Consider the following 19,840-nt stretch of genomic DNA (forward strand, 5'->3'; position numbering starts at 1 on the left):
TTCAATTTACATTTTCCTAATGCCAAATGGTGTGGAACATTTTTTCATATGCTTGTTTGTTTTGTGTATGATTTTTTGTTAAGGTATCTGTTGAGGTCTTTTGCCCAATTTTTAAATTAGGTTGTTAGTTTTCTTATTGCTGAATTTTACAGTTTTTTGTTTATGTATATGTAGAAAAAATTGGCAGGGGGTTGTGGGGAAATGGCTACTGGGGTTTGAACCCAGGGGTGCTTTACCACTGAGCTGTATCCCTAGCCCTGCTTATTTTTTATTTTTTGAGACATGGTCTTGCTAAGTTGCTTAGGTCTCACTAAATCACTGAGGCTGACCTCAAACTTGCAATCCTTCTGCCTCAGCCTCCCAATTCATGAAATTATAGGCCTGTGCCACCATGCCTAGCCTTGTTAAGGATTTTTGGTTCTGTGTGTACCAGAAATATTGGTCTGTAGTTTTCCCATGATGTCTCTGTGTAGTTTTGGCAATAGGTTAATACTGACTTCATGGAATGAGGTAATATTTCTTCTGTTTCTGTATTCCGAAAGAGAAGATATACTCCTCCCACCTTTTTTCCCCCCAGTGCTGGGGATTGCCTAATGCATGCTAGGCAATAATTTCTTCCTTTAAATATTTGGTGGAACTCTGATCAGAAAACATGTTTGAGCCTGGGACTTTTGTCTTTAAAAAGTTATAATTGATTCAATTTCTTTAGTGGATATGGGCCTATTCATATTGTCTCTTTCCTCTTGTGTGAGTTTTGACAGATTGTGTCTATCAAGGAATAGGCCTGTTTCATCTAGGTTATCATATTTCTTTTGGCTTTTAGGATTTACAGTTGCAATATTAATGCAGCGTTATAAAATCTCAATTGAAATATTTCAACATTTGACTTTAAGAAGATGATTCAAAGAGGCTACATGGTCATCCAATAAAGGATGCAGAAAAGTTTGCATGAATGGTGTTTATCTGAACTATTTATTCAAGAGATCAGTTAACTGTAAGTTTGGATTGCAGTGTTATTGTTTTCTAAAGTGGAATTATGTAATTTATTTATGGATCTCTTTTTCTATAATTTAGACTGAGTAGTTGATCCAAAGTGAAAATTTGGGCCAGTGCATGTTAAAAAAAATGGTTTTATAAGGCCTAAATATGGAAATGGTGAGCAAAATGAATGTGTGTCTGTGTATTGCATTAACTAGCAATGATATTAATTTGGGTATTTCTTGATAAGCTTTCATAGAAACATTCACAAAATTTTCAGTAATTAAACTTTATAGGGGGAGATCCAAGATGGCGGTCTAGAGGGAGGCTGCGTTCCTTGTCGCTCCACAATGCCGGATTAAAGCAGAGGATATCTGTTTCTCAGCGAGACAGTTTTTGCTACTTATCGATCCCCTGCTCTTTACCCCATTTGTCTGCTGTGATCACCTGCAATCTGCCAGTATATCGACGCCTTTTTTGAGAGAAGATTGCTCACTGTCAGGCGTCTATCATCCGCCATTTGCCTGCCTCTCGCCTGTCCATCGCCTGCCTTACCCCTATCCATCACCCAACGCTCGAGGTTCACCTCCCGATCATCCGACAGCTGCCAGCAGATTGACCACAGACCACCAGTGGAGAACCAGCTGCCTGCTGCTGCCTGGAAGTTCACTGTTACAGTACCTGCAGGTTTGATTACACGTGGCTGCCGCCATTTTGAGACAACAGCCAGGCCCTGTAGGACCCGTGGCCAGACTGACCGAGTCCCGTCTCCAGGATCGCTCAGCCCAACCGATCACTCCCTGCCTCTGGGGCCCTCACATCAATCCTCCTGCCGCCAGGACCCCCAGACCAACTGACTGTGCCCTATCACCGGGAACCCAGACCAACTGATTGCACCCAGCCTCCTGGATCCCACAACCACACCAAACACACCCGACCTCCGGGACCACTGCCGGACCAACTGCATCCTGTCTCCAGGACCTTCAGCTGACCATGTCCACCCCTGAGCTGCAGCTCCCCATTTGCCAACACATTTGGAAACCACAGAAGCCATCTTGGATAATCTTGGAAGCCGTAGCTCTTATCTTTGGGTGGGGCAAATCCCATCCCGAGACGCCTGCTGGAGGCTTGAAGCTCATTGTCAGGTACCTCTCATATATCAGGCTACTGAACACTGGGAGGTTTCATTAGCATATGACTGTTATACAGTAGATTTTCTTTTTTCTCCTTTTTTAAAAAAAAAATTTAAGTTTTTATTTCTTTACGTTTCTTGCTTTCTTTTCCTTCTGTTTACCTGTTCCCTCAGAGTCGCTTTCTCCCTTATTTACATGATGTTATTGTCCCCATAGGGGCTATTTGGTCTAGGATTGCATAGTGTCTGGTTTGGGCACTGCTAATATTGATCTCCCCTTAAAGAAAGGGTTTTGGAAATCTATAGGGCCACTATAAGCCTATGGGGGAAATCTGCAATACCCCAGATCTGCAGCGCTAGTGGGGAAGATACATGAACAACATGAAAAAACAAGGGAAGAAAATGATCCAAACAAATCTAGATTCTATAGTAATAGAATCCAATGACAGTATGTTAGAAGAAATGTCAGAAAAGGACTTCAGATTATACATGATTAAGATGATTCATGAAGCAAAGAATGAGATAAGAGAGCAAATGCAGGCAATGAATGATAATACCAATAAGCTGAAAGAGCACCTGCAGGAAGCAAAAGATCATTTCAACAAAGAAATAGAGATTCTCAAAAAAAAAAAAAAAAAAAAAAAAAAAATGGAAATCCTTGAAATGAAGGAGACAATAAACCAAATAAAAAACTCAATGGAAAGCATCACCAACAGACTAAACCACTTGGAAGACAGAACCTCAGACAATGAAGACAAAATATTTAATCTTGAAAATAAAGTCGCCCAAACAGAGAAGATGGTAAGAAATCATGAACAGAATCTCCAAGAACTATGGGACATCATGAAAAGACCAAATTTAAGAATTATTGGGATTGAGGAAGGCACAGAGATACAAACCAAGGGAATGAACAACCTATTCAATGAAATAATATCAGAAAATTTCCCAAACCTGAAGAATGAAATGGAAAATCAAATACAAGAGGCTTACAGAACACCAAATGCACAGAATCGCAACAGATCCACACCAAGGCACATTATAATGAAAATGCCTAACATTCAAAATAAAGGTAGGATTTTGAAGGCCGCGAGAGAAAAGCATCAGATTACATATAGGGGGAGACCAATACGGATAGCAGCAGACTTCTCAACCCAGACTCTAAAAGCTAGAAGGGCCTGGACCAACATATTTCAAACTCTGAAAGAACATGGTTGCCAACCAAGAATCCTATACCCAGCAAAACTAACCTTCAGATTTGAAGATGAAATAAAATCCTTCCATGATAAACAAAAGTTAAAAGAATTTACAAATAGAAAGCCTGCAGTACAGAATGTTCTCAACAAAATATTCCATGAGGAGGAAATGAAAAACAACAATGTAGGTCAGCAAAGAGAGGAACTACCTTAGAGGAAAAACCACTCAAAGGAGAAACCAAGCCAACTTAAAAACCAAAAATAAGCCAAATGACTGGGAATACAAATCATTTCTCAATAAAACCCTGAACGTTAATGGCCTAAACTCATCAATCAAAAGACAAAGACTGGCAGAATGGATTAAAAAGAAAGACCCAATAATATGCTGCCTGCAAGAGACTCATCTCATAGAAAAAGACATCGACAGACTAAAGGTGAAAGGATGGGGAAAAACCTACCATGCACATGGACCCAGTAAAAAAGTGGGGGTTTCCATCCTTATATCAGATAAAGTGGACTTCAAGCCAAAGTTAGTCAGAAGGGATAAAGAAGGACATTTCATACTGCTTAAGGGAACCATAAATCAGGAAGACATAACAATAGTAAATATTTATGCCCCAAACAATGGTGCATCCCTGTACATCAAACAAATCCTTCTCAATTTCAAGAATCACATAGACCACAACACAATAATTCTGTGCGACTTTAATGCACCGCTGTCACCACTAGATAGATCTTCCAAACAAAATCCAACCAAAGAAACCTTAGAACTCAATAACACAATCAATAACCTAGACTTAATAGACATATATAGAATATTCCATCCATCAATGAGTGGATTCACTTTCTTCTCAGCAGCACATGGAACCTTCTCGAAAATAGACCATATGTTATGCCACAAAGCAGCCCTTAGGAAATGCAAAAAAATAGAGATACTGCCTTGTGTTCTATCAGATCATAATGGACTGAGAGTAGAAATCAATGACAAAGTAAAAAAGGAAATTACTCCAACACTTGGAGACTAAATAATATGCTATTGAATGAAACATGGATAACAAAAAACATCAGGGAGGAGATTAAAAAATTCTTAGAGATCAATGAGAATGATGATACAACATATCAAAATCTCTGGGACACTATGAAAGCGGTACTAAGAGGAAAATTCATTGCATGGAGCGCATTCCAGAAAAGAATGAAAAGTCAACAATTAAATGACCTAACATTACAGCTCAAAGCCCTAGAAAAAGAAGAACAGAATAACAGCAAAAGTAGTAGAAGACAGGAAATAATTAAAATCAGAGCTGAAATCAATGAAATTGAAACAAAAGAAACTATTCAAAAAATTGACATAACAAAAAGTTGGTTCTTTGAGAAAGTAAACAAAATAGATAAACCCTTAGCCACACTAACAAAGAGAAGGAGAGAGAAGACTCAAATTACTAAAATACACGATGCAAAAGGAAATATCACAACAGACACCACTGAGATACAGAACATAATAAGAAGCTACTTTGAAAATCTGTATTCCAACAAAATAGAAAGTACTGAAGACATTGACAAATTTCTAGAGACATATGCTCCTCCCAAACTGAACCAGGAGGACATACACGATTTAAACAGATCAATATCAAGCAATGAAATAGAAGAAGCCATTAAAAATCTACCATCCAAGAAAAGCCCAGGACCAGACGATTCTCAGCCGAGTTCTACAAGACCTTCAAAGAAGAACTCATTCCAATACTTCTCAAAGTATTCCAGGAAATAGAAAAGGAGGGTACCCTACCGAACTCATTCTATGAAGCTAATATCACCCTCATACCCAAACCAGGAAAAGACACATCAAGGAAAGAAAATTTTAGACCAATATCCTTGATGAATATAAGATGCAAAGATCCTTAACAAAATATTGGCAAACCGTATCCAAAAACATATTAAGAAAATTGTGCACCACGATCAAGTGGGGTTCATTCCTGGAATGCAAGGATGGTTTAACATCCGTAAATCAATAAACGTAATCCATCATGTCAATAGACTTAAGGATAAGAATCATATGGTTATTTCAATTGACGCAGAAAAAGCATTTGACAATATACAACACCTCTTCATGCTGAAAACACTAGAAAAAATAGGGATAGTAGGCACACACCTGAACATTGTAAAGGCTATTTATGCTAAGCCCATGGCCAACATCATTCTTAATGGAGAAAAACTGAAACCATTCCCTTTAAAAACGGGAACAAGACAGGGATGTCCTCTTTCACCACTTCTATTCAACATTGTCCTCAAAACTCTAGCCAGAGCAATTAGGCAGACTAAAGAAATTAAAGGGATATGAATAGGAAAAGAGGATCTTAAGCTGTCACTATTTGCTGATGACATGATTCTATATTTAGAGGATCCAAAAACCTCCTCCAGAAAACTTCTAGACCTCATCAATGAATTCAGCAAAATAGCAGGCTATAAAATCAACACGCATAAATCTACAGCATTTTTATATGCAAGCGATGAAACAGCTGAAAGGGAAATGAGGAAAACAACTCCATTTGCAATAGCCTCAAAAAAATAAAATACTTGGGTATCAATCTAACCAAAGAGGTAAAAGATCTCTACAATGAAAACTACAAAACACTGAAGAAAGAAATTAAGGAAGACCTTAGAAGATGGAAAGATCTCCCATGTTCTTGGATAGGCAGAATTAATATTGTCAAAATGGCCATACTACCAAAAGTGCTATACAGATTCAATGCAATTCCAATTAAAATCCCAATGACGTACCTCACAGAAATAGAGCAAGCAATCATGAAATTCATCTGGAAGAATAAGAAACCCAGAATAGCTAAATCAATACTTAGCAGGAAAAATGAAACAGGGGGTATCGTAATACCAGAACTTCAACTATACTACAAAGCAATTAGTAACAAAAAACGGCATGGTATTGGCACCAAAATAGACAGGTAGATCAATGGTACAGAATAGAGGACACGGACACAAACCCAAATAAAAACAATTTTCTAATCTAGACAAAGGTGCCAAAAATATGCAATGGAGAAAAGATAGCCTCTTCAACAAATGGTGCTGGGAAAACTGGAAATCCATATGCAACAGAATGAAACTAAACCCCTATCTCTCACCCTGCACAAAACTCAACTCACAATGGATCAAGGACCTTGAAATCAGACCAGAGACACTGCATCTTATAGAAGAAAAAGTAGGTCCAAATCTTCACCTTGTTGGCTTAGGATCAGACTTCCTTAACAGGGCAAGAAATAAAAGCAAGAATCAATAACTGGGATAGATTCAAACTAAATAGCTTTCTCTCAGCAAAGGAAACTATCAGCAATGCGAAGAGAGAGCCTACAGAGTGGGAGAAAATCTTTGCCACTCATACTTCAGATAGAGCACTAATTTCCAGAATATATAAAGAACTCAAAAAACTACACCAAGAATACAAATAACCCAATCAACAAATGGGCTAAGGAAATGAACAGACAATTCACAGAAGAAGATGTACAAGCAATCAACAGATATATGAAAAAATGTTCAACATCTTTAGTAATAAGAGAAATGCAAATCAAAACTACACTAAGATTCCATCTCACCCCAATTAGAATGGCGATTATCAAGAACACAAGCAACAATAGGTGTTGGAGAGGATGTGGGGAAAAAGGTACACTCATACATTGCTGGTGGGACTGCAAATTAGTGCAACCACTCTGGAAAGCAGTGTGGAGATTCCTTAGAAAACTTGGAATGGACCTACCATTTGACCCAGCTATCCCACTCTTCGGCCTATACCCAAAGGACTTAAAATCAGCACACTACAGAGATACAGCCACATCAATGTTCATAGCGGCTCAATTCACAATAGCCAGACTGTGGAACCAACCTAGATGCCCTTCAATTGATGAATGGATAAAGAAACTGTGGTATATATATACAATGGAATATTACTCAGCTATAAAGTATGATAAAATTATGGCATTTGCAGGCAAATGGATGAAATTGGAGAACATCATGTTAAGTGAGATAAGCCAATCTCAAAAATCGAAAAGAGGAATGATCTCACTGATAAGCAGATGATGACACAATGGGGGGTGGGAGTGGGACAAGAATGGAGGAAGGAGGGACTGTATAGAGGGAAAAGAGAGGTGGGAGGGGTGGGGGGGAAGGAAAGAAAATAATGGAATGAATCAAACATCATTACTCTATGTAAATTTGTGAATATGCAAATAGTATTCTGTTACTCCATGTACAAACAGAAACAACATGTATTCCATTTGTTTACAATAAAAATAAATTTAAAAAAAAGACAAAAAAGAAAACTTTATAAGCTTGGCTTTTACTTCATGGAGGTAAGATTTCTAAGGATCACATTTAGTGGGAAAAAAAGCTTTTAGGAGGCACAGTGGTAGTGTTTAACTATCCTCATTTACTTCAGTTACAAACTTTAAATATTTTAACTTGTTTTGCCTAGATGTTATAAACTTTTTGAAGTTCCTAATGAAGAGTAATAAGAAAAAGTTTATATAGTCCATAGTTGAAGGTATTTTTAACATAGGGGAGCTAATCAAGTCATTCAGGGTCATTTAAATGTATTAACTAGTAGTTTTCTTCCATAGAATCATCATTTTTTCCCTTTTTATTTATTTATTTTTATTTTGAGACAGGATTTTGTTATGTTGCTTAAGACCTTGCTAAGACTGGCCTTGAACTTGTGATCCTCCTGCCTCGAACTCCAGAATTCCTGTGATGCACGTGGTAGCCATGTTGTCTAAAAAGCAGTACCAGCTTTTTCTTATCCTATACAAAGACACCTTTCCACACGAACATCATGATTTATGGCAGCTTGGAATGACTTTCTTTTGCTACTATTACTATAAAACATGCACAACCTCATTTAGGGGACATACCAAATAATTTTACAAATAAATCACAACCACAACCAAATTTTCCTAGGTGCTCTTGAGAGTTGTTCATGGAATTCTTGGTTCTAATACCCTACACTTTGGTAAGTAAAAAATAATAATAATACTGAAATGAAAGATGAAGAAATCTACCACCAACCCCAAATAGATGAATGACCACTTTGTTTTTTTATTTTTCTAAGGTACTAGGGATTGAACCCAGGGGGTGCTTCTAGCATTGAGCTTCATCTCCAACCCTTCCTTGTTTTGAAACAGGGTCTCACTAAGTTGCTGAGGCTGGCTTAGAACTTGCCATCCTCCTGCCTCAGCCTCCTCAGTCTATAGAATTACAGGCGTGCTCCACTACACCCAGCTTGGCAGATCTTAACATCCTAAATGACCTACAGAGAAGGGGAAGTAGAACGAAGCCAAAGCCACACAGGGGGAAATGCTTTACTGTTTTCTGCTTGGAACTTTCCTGAAAGCTTCTTTGCAGTCTTACCTGACCTTGAATGTTGCATTACCAGGAGTCCAGACACCTGAAAAGATGGCTTCAAGTTCTTATGATCTTGAGCTAATAGGAAAACCTTTCTCCCTAATGTCAATGCCTCTTTAATCTAATTTATCACTTATCCTATTGAATAATGGACCCAAATAGGAAACTCTTTTTGGGAGCATCTAATTTAAATGAATGCTGTTCAGTTATTGAGTTATATTCCTGTGGATGAAAGGCATCCAGAATTTATTTGGTCCTGAATAATCGTTAATAACTAAACTAAGGGACTAAGAAGTGAATCATCTTCCGGTGCTAATCTCTATTATTGAAAGAATTGGTATCAGCTTCTAACTTACCTGATTATTTTACTCCTGTTCATTTAGTTCATTTGGTATTGATCTTAGAAAGATGCCAATAAAGAATGTATGTGAAATCAGCAACAGCATAAATTAATGGTTATGGATAATAGAATACTTTAGGTATGAGAACTTCTTTGAATACTTCAAAGCTTTTAATTTGGCAGTCATTTTAATTTGCTAATTATATTTCATCTCTCCCTTTCCTCCCCGAAGTGTCTACCCTTTCTCCCAAAAACATACTTTACATAGGAACACCTTCCCCTCTTGATTTCACAGTTCGATTTTTTTTCTTTTCTTAATTTTTAAATTATTTTTTACAGTACTGGGAATGGAACCCAGGACCTTGTACCTGCTTGGCAAGCTCTGCCACTGAGCCCGAGCCCCAGCCCGCACAGTCCAAGTTTTGATAAAACAAACAATTTACAAAATATTTGTGATGTAGTGTCCCAAGTACACACCACCAGGTATGACACAAAATTATTATTTTCCTAACGATTTATAGCTGGGCCAGAACAAAGGTGAGGTAGAGGAGATGCCATAAATTTAAAGAGGTACTCCCTTTTAAGGCTGACCCTACACTTGACACAGAGTGACCCTGTTTCATAGCATCTTATATTCTTCTGCTTTTTGGGTGAATAAAAATGGATTTGTAAAAAAAAAAAAAAAAAAAAATTGTTTTAGCTTTGTCTTTAGTATACATGGAAACGCAAAGATTTTTTTTAAAAAATTGTCTTATTTTAGTTGTAGGTGGACACAATACCTTTATCTTATTTTTATGTGGTGCTGAGGACCGAACCAGGGCCACACGCATGCTAGGCAAGTGCTCTAGCAACAACCCCAGCCCAACGCCAAGATTTTAATCTGAATTTAAGAGCGCATTTTGAAGCATTTCCAGAGTCATCAATATCAAGCTAATCAGTAGCAGTTTTTCTGAAGCTTAAAACCCAGATTCCTTTGAGGTCCTTCCCTTCTGTAAATACAAAATACATCAAGGGCAGCACCTGTATCTTATCCATTTTATGACCCAGTGCCTTTTTAAGTCTCCCCCAGGGACAGTTGTCATAAATGAAAAAGGTTTGAACCCATCTTGAATAAACAGTGACTTCTACATTCTAACACTTGACTTCCAAATTTCTTTTATGTGTGTTCCTCCAGTGAAAATAGTTTACTCCAGAAAAACCACTGGAAATAAAAATACATTGAAACTAAACACACAGTGAATTGTTTTAGTACATTCCAGCACCTATTAGATAAGTCCAATCAGTGTAAGAACAATTGAGAATTTCATCTGTGTTTGAGAGACAAATTTCTGAGAAAGGGGACCCTGGGTGGACTGAGCTTGCTGATCTACTTGGTGAAATAGAACACACAAGGAAGTCCCTTAGAAACAACAATATGTCACCAGTTCATGGTGATCAATTGGACTTGTCTTTAAACAACTGACTTGTTTTAAATCAAACATGGTTTTCTGTAGGTGCTACTCTTAATGTTTTGGACTGAATTTTGTGGTTTTAAATTCCAGTAGAAATACAGTAGTTTGCATAAGAATTTAAAGACACCTGAGAACATCAGGTGTTTCGTCCCAAGTATGTTTGACTTTTTTTCAGGAAAAAAAGATTAGTAAAGACAAGTTGCATTATCTGTGTAAGCCCTTCTGTTATTTCAAAATGGAAAGCAAGAACTTAAGATCATAAAATGGTATCAAAGCCAGGCTTTAATATGCTGTTAGATAATGTTATTAGACTGTTTTTAAGTCCATTTCAAAGAATTATTACGGACTTCCTGTTGAGGCTCTGAGCTCTGATTACATATCACATGGGATAAGCAGATAAAATTGTAAATGAACTAAAAGCAACAGTATCTGGAAGGGGAATAAAGGCCAAATGCCCTTGTTTTGCTAAATCAGCCATGGCTTTATTTATTTATTTTGTCTATTATCCATGGAAGGAGTGCCAGAATCTGGGGGGCGGGGGGTAAAATGTTTTTTTTTTTAAACAGCTTTATCAAGTTATCATTCCCATATCATAAAATTCACCCAAAGTGTACATTTCAGTGGTTCTTAGTGTATTCAGAGTTGTGTACCCATCACCATTCCAGAACATCTTTATCATCCACCAAGAAGCCTGAGGCCCGTTAGCAGTCGCTCCTACTTTCTCTCACTTGCCCCCCCCCCCAACCCTAGGCGACAACTGATCTTTCTGTCTCTACGGATTTACTATTCCGAACGTTTATTGTAAACAGAATCATATGCTGTGTGATCTTTTGTGACTGGCTTTTGAACTTTGCGTAGTGTTTTCAAGGTTCATCCATGTTTTGCCATGTATCAATACTTCATTCTTTTTACGGTCAAATAAAATCCCATTGTTTAAAGATACCAGATTTTGTTTATTCCTTCATTTATTGGGGATATGTGAGTTATTTCTACTTTTTAGCTCATGAATAATGCTGCTATGAACATTTGTGTAGAAGTCTTTGCATGGATATATATTTCCATTTCTCTTTGAAATATACATAGAAGCAGGATCACTGGGTCACATGCTAACTGTCTGAACCTTTTGAAGAACTGCCGAAGTGTTTTCTAAAATGCAGTGCCATTTTACATTCCCAACAGCAATGTACAAGTTCCAGTTTCTCTCTGTCTTCCCCAACACCTGTCTACGTTTTTTATTGTAGCCATCCTGGTGGGCATGAAATGGGATCTCATTGTAGTTTTATTTGCATTTCCCTAACAACTAATGATCCACACTGACCATCTTTTTCACTAACTGTTTTGGAAAAGAATAATATTCAGGAAGCTCAAGTCAATGGATGTCCTAAAATATAGTATTTAAACCGAAGCAAAGTAGTTTTACAGACTTTAACATTGACTTGCTAGAAAATGATGATAGAATTATCTGAATTAATAACAGGATAAACTTAAAATGCATAGCAGCATTCCAGGTTGTCTGCAGTACCATTAAGACATTTGCCGCTTCAGGTTGCAGAAGGGAAGAAAGTGAATGTGAACATTGTAAATTGGAATAGAAGGCTGGAGGTGGAGGGCTTTAACTCTCAGGGTAGACTTCGTTAGCCGACTTTGAATAAGCGGCCATTTATAAGACGGGTCCACCATGTTGATGTGAATATATAAAAGGCAAATCCTTAACCAGTTTTTAGACTTTAAAATTGTAGCATGCCATCATATCTGAAAGCTGGATTTTAATAAAATAGGTAACTTATCTGGGTCCCTTATAGCTCTAAATCCTATAATATAATTCCTGGGTAAGGCCAAGTTTTTTAAACATGTGTAGTAAAAGCTTGTTTTAAACGACCTCGCTATTCTCGTCATGAGAACAATCAGCTAAGAAACCTCTTTTGTTTCAGGAAAAAAGACTGAAACATTTATATGAGTCCTATACTTATTCCAGGTTGTGCCCTTGTAATTTATTTTACGTATTAAAATACTTAATGGGTTCTGACAAATGACAGGTGAGATAAGTCAGGAGTGATTAGAAGTTCAGCACATTTCCTTGGTCATCATCTGCAATCCCTGGACAAGAGGAAACACATGGATTTGGTTACATTATCTTTGCTGTGCCAAATAAACACTTGGAGAAAACATTAAATGTCTTAGCTACATAAATGCTTCTAGGCGAGGAATGCCTGCTATTAACAGTGCTAGCCTTTTCAGCTGTTCCATATTTAGTGATAGAAGCTGAAAAAATTTTTAATATATACTATAAAAAAAAACTCATTGGAATCCTCTTTGGGTGACTTTGTATGTTCATTCAAGAAGTATTTTCTGACTGCTAATTATGTTAAGACACTGTGTTGGACAGAGGACTTGAATTCCTTAGGGAAATCTTCAGGGACAAAGTAGCATTTGAGATAGAGTTCACTAACATAGTTAAAGCAATAAGTTGAGCAGTTAAAAACCCAAAAAAGGTTGATTGCAGGAGAGCACACCTGTAATCTCAGCAATTTGGGAGGCTGAGGTGGGAGGATAGCAAGTTGGAGGCTAACCTGGGCAATTTAGCAAGACCCTGCCTCAAAATAAAAGATCAAAAAGGGCTGGGGATGTGGCTCAAGGATAGAGCACCCCTGGGTTCAATCCCTGGTACTGAGAGAAAAAAGAAAAAAGTCAGCCAAAAAGACAGCAATGTCAGCCTTTAAGGGATTAGTGGGATATACAGAAGTTGACAGGAAGTCATAAATCATGACACATCGTAGGGTCAGCAGAACTGTGTGGACAGAGGTGATGTCACAGCCAGGAGTTGAATGAGGAGGAAGCATAGATAACCTCATTAAAGCAAAGCCACCTTATCGTCCCCTTCTGGCATTCAGGCATATATAAAAAAAAAAGTTTGACAAAGACCTATTGAAAGTCATTTTAATCTTTACTGTAGCCTTTCAAAAATGTCAAAAGGTAAGTCTCATTTTCAAAGTATATTACAAGGTTAAAAGTTATTATGAAAGAAGAGAATTCTTTAGCAAAAATGTTAATGGAACTGCAATTAAATTGGTGGATAGATCATGTTAACTTTCTCCCTCTCCATTCCAAAATTCATTAGCATGGTGATAAAGATATCAAAAAGGAATAGATTTACAAGGATCAGAAAAAAATAGGGGATGGGAGAGCTAACCAATTTTGGAAGACAAAAAATTCAGAAAAGATGATTTGAGAGACGATACTCTGGAGAATCTGGAATGAACTGAAGCTGTGTGTGCATAATTATACATATGGAAAGCAAAGGATATTATTAATTGAAGTAAACTAAAAGCTGTACAAGAAAGGACATGTAACATAGTACACCACTTCTGCAGTAAACGATATTTACAACCTCATGTCTAAAAGTGATAAAGTATTTAATCAGAATGAGTGAGCTACTGCTCCTAAGAAGTAGGGAAAAAAGTAGATGGGGGAATGTTCAGATCAGTTTCCCAAAGAAAATCTTCCAAGTTGCAGCTCCCAGTTGCAATTAGAATAAAAGCGAGATGCCTTACTTGGGTTTTAAAATCCTGTCTTTGCCTATTCTGAGTCTCCTTCCTGGTCTCATATCCTCCTACTCTGCCCTTCTTTAACCTCCCTTCAGTGACACCGAACTTCTTTCTCTTCTTTGAACAAGTCAACTCCTTTCCTTCTCAAGGTCCTTGTGATTGACCTTTCCTTCACATACAATGCTCTTTTGGTAGAAAATATGTTGGTCCCTGATACCCATTCTTCTCTTCTTTCACAGTAAGAGAATTTCAGCTCAGTGCATGGCTACCCAGAATAGAAGCCACATTTCAAGTTTCCCTTGCAGCTTGGTGTGTCTCCACGACTAAGGTTTGGCCAGAGAGGTGAGCAAAAGAGATGGGAAGTAGCTGAGTCCTGCTCCTACAGAGTAGCGTACCTTCCCTGCTCCTCCTCCCTCCATCTTGCTGTTTGGAACTTAGATGTGGTGGAATCATCTGGGCCCTTCCTGGAGGGAAGATAAAAGGAGCCAGGCAGGTAAAAAAAAAAAAAAAAAAAAAAAATCTCCATTTGCTTAAGCCATTGCTACAGACTTTCTGTTTTGTGCCTCCAAACTGTACAGCAGTGAATGTAGCTCTTCTCCCAGAAGTTCATGCTGAGGCCCTTCCCATGATTCAGGGTCAACTCAGATGTCGCTGCAGATGTCTTGATCCCTCTACTGAAAGACAATCTTTCAAATTTCTATCACTGCCTAACAGTCTGTATAGCTCGTAGCAGGGTGGTATTTATTTTGATAAGCGATTTGCTTTTTAATTGTCTTTTTCTGGAATCCAAGTTTCATGAATGGAATGCCCTGTCTCTTCTGCTCATTGCTTGATCCCTAATGCCTGGAATAGTGCCTGGCACACAGTAGGTGAGCAGAATGTATCTGTTGAATGATCAATTGCATCCTTCTGGGAAGTCAATATACAAAATAGATACATCGATTTTAGAAAGCAGCCTACACACAGTGTTTAGAAATGCAGAGCGAAATTAGGAGAAACACAGCTAAAATATTCTTAAATGGCTACTCTAGGGACCAGGGCTAAAGTGGGGATAGGTGCCACAGGACACAATTGTTTTTTATCGTGCATTTTAATGTAATTTACTTTGATACTATTGGATCTTTAACTTGTGTACATATAACTTTGGAAAACACCAAATTTTAAAATAACAATGTGTGTTCATGAAAATGATATGGTAGAAGAATGTTTATTGATATGAAAGGACATTCACAGTATAAAAATAAAATGAGAAGGATACATGACATTTTATAGAACAGGATTTCATTTTTATACATATATAAAACCCATAAGCATAAAAGACGCTATTTTGCAGTTACTACATATGACAATTCCTGCCTTTGATATAAGTGGGTATTCCATTTTCATTAGTGGAAGCCATGTTTTCTGATTAATAATATTGAATGAATATTTGAAGACTTTAGGCTTGAAGAGACACAGGTGGGACTTCTTCCCGGGGTTTCTCTAGGCCTTGGGTGAGTTCTTCCTTTTATCCACTTATTAAGGGGTTGTACCCTTATCCTAAGAACATGAGGAGTCATTGAAGTCTGTTAAGTAGAGATGGTGTGACAAGATTGGCTTCAGGCAGGTTGGTGGAAATGATTAGAATCAGAGAAAATGAAGTAGGAAGCTAGGAAGGCATTCGAGATGAGAAATTAGGAACACCTAGTGTAGGAAAACAGCAGGTGGATAAGAGAGAGGGGACAGTCTCAAGAACAGCAGTCAGAGTTAGGAAGTGTCCAAGGCCACAAGCTCCATGAGAGCAGGACAGCTCTGACCTTCTTACTCCCCCATCCTGGGGCCCACCTGAAACTTCCAGGGCATGTTGACACTCAGTATTTCTGATTTAAACAAAAGAGAAGGATGAGACTGGAAGTCTGACTAGATTGTCTCGACAAACTGCAGGCTGCTCTCTGGGCAGCGACAGGAGGGCTACAGTGGGCAGAGGACTGGTAAGCTCAGTGTGGCCATATTGCGTTATGGATGCCTGGTGCTCACTGAAACAAAGGCCATCAGTGAATAGGTGGATGTCCAGGTCTAGACTTCGAGAGAAAGGCCTGAGGGTCATCTGTGTACAGGATACTTGAAGCCAGACAGCGAACAACAGGAGGGTGAGGGGAGAAGACAGGACAGTACCTCCAAGTAACTTCCAAATAAGGGGCAGGGAGCCCAGGGAGGAGAACAAAAAAGAGCAACCAGAGAGGCAGGAGGGAAAATCTGCTGTCACAGTAGAAGGGACATCAGCAATAAGAAACACTGCCAACAGCATGGAGACCAGCTCTGAAAATGCCGGTTGCATTTAGAAGAAGGAAGCTGTTGGGGTGATCAGTGGGGAGGTTCTGGAATATCTAGGCAAACAGAGGAGACTGATGAGGGATCAATCTGTTCTTTCATTTCTTTTTTTCTAATTTTTACCACTAACGTGTCACCTTCTTATCAAGGTTCCAATGACCTTGGAACAGTTTGGCAGCAGGGAAGTTTTTTCCATTTGGTCACATTGGTCATCAGTTCACTATCAGTAAGCTACAGAGACTGGTTTGTGCTGGTTCAAATCATGGGTCCCCTGACACTCATCCTCCAAATCTTGGATTTCCTGCTTTATGATTCCATTCACAGTTCTTGTGTATCTTTCTAATCTTTCCTGGAATAATGACACACACTCCAGGAAAGGGTAAGAAGTTTTGAAAGATTAAAAACCATGCTGCCATCATATTCCTCATTGCTAATTAATTTTGTATTTTTCCAGATTTCCTGGGCCAAGGATATGCTCAGCACATAGTTATTTCCTGAGTGCAGATTTTATTCCCCTCTTCCTTCTTTCCCTCAGGACATTGCTTCCCTCTTTTATCACGACTCTAAGATATCACCACTTCTCCTTTCTAATGAACAGGCCTGTTCTTTTCTTCTACTGGAGCAACAAGAAGGCCCTCTCATCTTTCCCATCTTGTGTTTCTTGATTTGCTCTCTGGTGATGTGGCCAGTTACCTAGGATACCAAGGGCACAATTGTTCTGTGGCAGCATGTACCAGGTTCAGACAAAAGGTTTTTCCTGCACTACTACAAAACATTTATTCTAGAAACACTTTCCAAGTACCTTCTGGGTGGTGGTCACCATGTATGTGCTTTAGGTACCAATGGCAGATATGGGGCCTGCTGGCCCCCAGCAGCTACTCTACTAGTCTGTGGAAGAATGAGAGACCTCAAGCAGTCTCTGAATTTGGGAGAGAGGATGAGAGCAGGGTAGACCCCACATGAAAAACCCAGAGCTAAACCCATGACAGCATTCCATAGGGAAGTGGTGGCCTCTGCACAGCTGCCGAGACAGCCAGATGAGTGATGGATGGAGAGTCCTAGGGCCTGCTAATGAGGCCCTTGAGTAGGAAAAGCACCCCCACTCCCCAGCAAGGCTCTTTGGATGATGAACCCCTCTTGGAGGGAGAAGTCACCAACCCATGAAAAGGAGAATTTGGCCAGCTTCAATTAAACAAGGTGACATTAACCATTAACCAAATGAACTGGGAGCATATCTTAGTCCATTGGTGCCACCATACTAGAATACCCGAGAAATTTATAAATAACAGGAAATTGTTTCCCACAGTTCTGGAGGTGGGAAAGTCCAAGATCAAGACACCATTAGGTTCACTGTCTGACAAGGGCCAGGGATGGGCTCAGGAAGGACTGAACCCACAGAGACCTGTGTGAGGTCTCTGTTACAAGGGCCTTAATCCCATGCACTAGGGAGGAGCTCTCATGGCCTCCAGAAGGCCCTACCTCTCAATATTCTCACATTGAGGTTAAGTTTCAGCATGAATTTTGGAGGAATCATCAACATTCAAACCATAGCAGGATGCTAACACCATTTCATGATGATCAGAGGATTCAGAGGTTAGCTCTGGAAAAAAGACCCTAGCATTATCACTGTACAACTTGTACATTTAGAACTTGTTGAAAAGAGATATTGAAGAGGCAACAAATGTAGTAATGAAAGCTCTTGACTTAGTGTCCAGAGACTATAATTTAGGTGGAGTTCTTCCACAAACTTTGTGACCTTTGGAAAATGAATTCACTTTCCTGGTCTCAGTTTTCTCCACTAGAAGGAGAAAACTAACTGATCTCTGGGTCCTAACTCTTCTATGAGCCTGTGAGCTCTGTTGCTATTTGGTTTTCAGGCTGTTTCTTACTTTATAGGTCTTGGCTGTGATCATAATGTTCAAGTTAATTTTCACAATGATTATGTTCTCTAATATTAAAATATGCCAGGTGAGAAAATGTTTTGAGTCCATTTATTTTCTTTATTACTTAATATTTATCTATTTTTGTGTGTGTGTATGTGAGCAGCTGAACTTCCTCTTGCTTAGACCTCAGAAGTAGAATAACAGAAGAATCTGTACCTTACAGAGGTATTAACTGCAGTAAGGTTGTAGTAGCCATAAAATAATGCGCTGGGCCAATATCAATGGAGCAGCTTATCAGTAAGTGAAACAAAGACTGAGCAAGCATGGCACATTGGTTCCTCAGTACCTCAGTCTATAGAGGGCACCCAGGAGCAGAAAAATTCCCCAAATGTAGATCACTCATTTTGATAAATAATGTGTTGATACAAACAATTGGTAAATTCTATATATTTCATCAATTGCCAAGTACTGATTTGTCATTCAGAACTGTAATTTCCAGATTCATTTTAATGGTACAATAGCTTAACAGATTTTGGCAGATCTATGGATCCTCTTTGGTGATTCCTATTGGATGACAATCCACTGCAGTATCTGTCCCTCCCTGGCACATTGAACAAATCAGTTATCTATGAGGCATCAACAAAAAGGATATTTGAAAATTCCAGGTGGTTTGGGGGAAGAATTGGAGGCTGCAACTTGCAGGAGTCGTGAGCCCCTGAGTGAGACCTGCCCATTTCCTCCTCACAGGAGATACTCTGCCTGCCATTCCCTGCCGTTACTCAGGATTCCCTCCCTGGGCTTGGCAGGGCCCGGTTCCCAGGTGGAAATGGGCTAGTCCCTGTATGGAGGGGCACTGTAGAGGTCTGACTCGTGGTGGAGGGTGCAGAGGAAAGAGCTGTCCTGCTTTTGGAAGAATGAATAGCTTTTTAGAGTGCATTCTCTTCTCTCCCAGGGTAAGAGTACTCCCTTTCCACTGCAGGGCTGGGAATACAAATGCTGCCAGGATTCAAACTCCACTCTGGATGCTTCACCCATTTTTGAAGCTCCTTTCATCCCATTGCAACAGCTAAGCGTCCAAAGGACAATGAACATTTTCTTCTGTTTATCCCTAAGGGTTCATGGAGACATTTTTCATCATCTGGCTTGGTGAGAGAGGATGTTAACCAACTGCCATCTCACACTCAGATGACAGTGTCAAGACTAACAGGGCAGCTGGTTTGCTTCACTGATAAAAGAATGAAAGACCTTGCTTGTAAATAGCTTTGACTCTATTCACAACTATGTTTGTGACCTCTTAAATTAGTCTTGCTATCCTTGTGTTTCTCAACAGCTGCTTCAAAAACTCTGCTCCTTTTCTAGCCTGTGAGTTACCCTGGTTACCAATCTCGATCCTCAGTTCCTGGAGATTTCTACTGTGGCTGCCTGGGAGCCTTGTGGCAGCCTCTTTCCTAGCTCCTGTGTATGATGGCTTTGAACTTGGTGGAATTCTGTGGACGGCTGCCTGTTCAAGTCATGTGAGTGGAGCGGGACAAGGAAGAATGGCTCTTGCTAGGATCTGAGCAGTGGTATGCCACTGGACTTCTCCAGTATTTTACACCATGCCTACCA

The 19,840-nt window shown here is 39.1% G+C and overlaps 1 protein-coding gene across 2 annotated transcripts in view; it reads left to right on the forward strand.

Moving 5' to 3' along the window:
- Positions 1-11,431, forward strand: part of DCLRE1A (DNA cross-link repair 1A) — a 33,452-nt gene extending 22,021 nt beyond the window's left edge. The window contains exons 11-12 of one of the 2 annotated variants that reach the window (XR_013763528.1): positions 824-994; positions 8,484-11,431. The gene's annotated coding sequence lies outside the window, so the exon portion shown is untranslated. Of the gene's footprint in view, positions 1-823; positions 1,136-8,483 lie in introns of those variants that run through there. The other variant, XM_079138084.1, reaches the window with a different exon arrangement.
- Positions 11,432-19,840: the final 8,409 nt, after the last annotated feature.

The sequence above is a fragment of the Sciurus vulgaris genome, assembly GCF_902686455.1.
Source record: "Sciurus vulgaris genome assembly, chromosome: 4".
In the NCBI taxonomy this organism is placed as follows: Eukaryota; Metazoa; Chordata; class Mammalia; order Rodentia; family Sciuridae; genus Sciurus; species Sciurus vulgaris.